Here is a 3,885-nt window from a genome sequence, read left to right as displayed (position 1 = left end):
CCTGCTGCTGTCTTTGAAGCTGTATTAGGCAACCCCTCCCCCCCATCACCACCTACACACACACACACACACACAATACATATATGTGTGTGTGTGTGTGTGTGTGTGTGTGTGTGTGTGTGTGTGTGTCTGTGTGTGTGTTTGTACATATATATATGCAAAGGGGGGTTGTGATCTGATAAGGAGGTTTTGGAGGTGCAATGCGTACCACTGCAGTGAGGATGCTGGTGAGATGCACTCAGATATGATGCTCTGTTAACCTAGATCCTAGTGTGTGTGTGTGTGTGTGTGTGTGTGTGTGTGTGTGTGTTTGTGTGTGCATGTGTGTTTACCGATGTGTGCACGTGTGTTTGTGGGTGTATGTTCACAGATAAATAGGAGGGGAGGAGCAGCCGTGCCATAATAACCGTTGGGCTTCCTTGTGTGGTGACAGCGCTGCCAACTCCCTCCCTCCTGCTCATTGTTGGGACTCATTATCTCACCTCTGGGAGGGAGGGAGAGAGGGGGTGAAGCAGGGGAGTAGGGGGTGAAGAGACAGAGCGAGAATACATGTAATGCTCTCAAATTGAAATTCATCCTACCCCGTCTCCCTTTATAATCTCATTCAAATTCCACAGTCTGTTGCTCGCTCATATTTAAATGAGCACTTGACTAAATCCCTCCTGTGCTTTTGCTTTTCTTGGCCAGCGCTTGGCAGGCTGCCGCGCTCTGTTGCATCTGAGCATCCTGGATGCTTCTCTGCAAACTGGCGCACTCTTTGTGTTTTGGCCAACACGCAGAAATAGAATTAAAAGAGTGGGCAGCACAGCCACGCAATGAGGCTAAACAGATCTAATGTCACGCTGGCAACATGTGTCAGCTCTGACCAGGAGACGGTAATGGGGTGTGAAGCCACCAAAGCTCAGGACACACAGAGAGAGGTCTCTGTTTACACTTTTCACATATTCTCGTGAAGTTTGCTGCTCACACAGATCCACAAAAACTCTAGAAAGATAGTGACAACCTCAAGCAACTGAGTGAAAAGTCTTCAGTGTAGAAACATTTGTGTTGATTATTGTCTTGTGATTTTTCTTGTTGTGTTTTTAAGAGGAAAAACGACAAGCTTGGTCGTTTCAGCAAATGTCCAAAAACAGCATTTGTTTGTGTTCAAGTGACTCGCATCCACAAGAATTAACACTCTTGTCTGTCTGGAGCAAAGGAAGAAGTCAGGTAATGTTATTATAGAACCACAAAGGACCACGATTGTTTCCAAACCGTTTTTTATTCTTGTGTAAATGCTGTTACTTTGTGTGTGTGTGTGTGTGTGCTAAGTTTGCTTCGTCCCTGCTGGGATTCAATCCCGCGGCACCAGTTTTGCACAGTCTTTTTCTGCAGGGTGCTTTCCTTCTAGACTATATTCAGCACCAATGAGCACAAACAACCAGAGACAGACAGACCAGACAGATCAGTTTTTGTTTGGATAAAATAAGATAATAAAAAATAATAATCATGGTGAGAATTGGTGCAGTCTCTTGTGGAATAAAAATCTGAATGATAAAACTAGACATTACAAAAACCAGAAAATAAGTATTGCAAAAAATACTTTTGCACTTGGTTGAGGTGGAAGATGAGGTAAGAAAAACATGCTGAACAAACAGATCCATCACTCTTTACTGATTATGTGAATTGATAAGTGCACTGGTGATTGCTACAATCATCGATTGGAGTAGGCTGTGTTACCATGTGTGAAAACTTGTTAAGTATGTCAGTAAGGTGGAAAATTGGTGTATTGAGAAAATCTGCATAATCTGACAACATGCGTCAGAAACAGACTTAATGAATTAATCATGACGCACATAATAGCATGTGGCTAAAATGTCTAATGAGGTGACAAAAGATCTAATATGGAGCTGTGTGTAACCTTCCTCAAATCAATACATAAAACAACATTATGTAACAGTTTTACCTAAAGTAACAGCTTTAGAATAATTTTGATGATACACTGACTTGTAATAGGGAAAATGGAGCCTCTGTCAGTGTAACTTTGGTGAGCAGGTACGATCTCCCTCTAACTGAGTGATAGTCAGCAGCTGGAATCACGGCCCAGCAGGTTCAAGAGTAATGCTGTAGATCAGTTAAAACAACTAAGACATCATCAAAAACCAGCGTTCATCTCTAATATCCAGCGAGGCCACTTTTAAAATATTAAGAATTATAAGCAGAGTCTGGTGTGTTTTGTTACAGTGACAGAACTTCCTGCTCCAGAAGCCAGAGACAGTGGGTAATACTCACTGCTCTGACTCATAATTAATTATGACTCATGGTTGCAGAGGGCGCTGTTGCTCAGCAAAGTCACATTTTGTTGATTTAATGGTCCAACTAGAGAATTAGCATCACCAGTTGTTTAGATCTTGACGCAGCGGATCGTTGTGGATGGAGATATGCATTAATTCACATTTTTTGTTGCTGATTTTCTGGAAATTTGGTTAAAATTTGAAGTAGCCTCGTATTTGCTGACCACCACATTTCTCAACTCATCATCCTCTCTGCTGTGACATAACTTTTTTCCTCCTCAGCTTTAACAAACTCCAAATTTCCCCGTTTTTAAATGAACAACTTTAAAATAGGGCAGGAGCTGAATCATCCACCATTCCCCCTCACGGACATCTATTTCTGGGCTCTTTATTCTGCCATCTGCCACCTTCAGCAGGTGTTCCTCATCCTGCACCATGAGACCAGCGTACAGGACAGACTCAGCTAATGACCCGCCCCAGCTATCAGTTAATGATGGGAGAAGACGGCAAATTGGTCCCAGTGTCCCCCTCATCTCTTTTCCCTCTTGCCATTTTCTCTCCATCTCCACATCACTGTCAGTCCTTTACTCACTCTCACTCACTCCCTCTCTCTGTGCCTCTTCATGGTCATCAATCCCTCCATTCACTTGGGATCAGCCAATTAACCTATAGCCGGTATAAATGTGCCAAGCGGAGAGATGAACAGCACCAGTGCCTTGCTCTCTCTATCTGTGAGTGTGGGAAAGAGAGAGCTTGTGTTTTCTGTTGCTCTTGGTGAGTGAATGTCAGAGTTGTCTTCGCTGGCATTAATTAGTGAGAAAAGCATCTGCTGCGAAATGCAACCGCTAGTCCAAAAACCTTTGAAATGTTGTGTCTTGAAACACAAATTTTAAGAGAAGAGGATGTGGAAAAACAACGCGAGGCAGATATGGGATTATTTCATTATCAACACAAACAGCAGAGTTGTGTTTTTTTTCTTTCTTTTTTTTGTTTTTCAGAATTAAGACTTATCTTCAGATAGGAGGTGATGTGGTGCGTAGGCAGCTCCAGGCAACCTTGTTAATAAAAAAAGCAATGTCTCATCTGAGGAGACAGGGATACGGCGATAAGCCTGCAACATGACATCTTCATTCCTCGCTGACATTATGTTTTATTACTGTCCCGTGCCACCCAGAGAGACAGATGTATGGAGGAAAAGATGGATGGATTCATGTATAATGAGAAGATGAGTAGATGGGAAGGGGAGGGGGGTTTGGTAAACGATGATAGAGTGAGAAGCATAGACAGAGAATGATTCAGTAAAATAGCTGCAAACAGGATTCTTTGAAGTCAACAATTTACTCCATTGGAGTGGTGTTTTAAAAAGCCTCTGTAATCTAGATTAATCAGATTTTGTCTACGTGGGTGTGAATTTTGGATCTTTTCTTTTTTGATTTACTGCAGTAATTTTTGTTTTTGCAAACACTCCTCTGATCTTGACAAAAAGTAAATAAATTAGAAATGAACTGGTTTTGAATCCACTTTATTTTTTGTTTAAGGAAATATAATATATGATACTGCAGCTGCTACTGTGCATGATTTCCCCTTTTTCAAAAGAGGTATTTGGAAACAG

Source organism: Lates calcarifer, linkage group LG2 (genome assembly GCF_001640805.2).
Source record: "Lates calcarifer isolate ASB-BC8 linkage group LG2, TLL_Latcal_v3, whole genome shotgun sequence".
In the NCBI taxonomy this organism is placed as follows: domain Eukaryota; kingdom Metazoa; phylum Chordata; class Actinopteri; family Centropomidae; genus Lates; species Lates calcarifer.
This window is presented reverse-complemented; position numbering follows the sequence as displayed.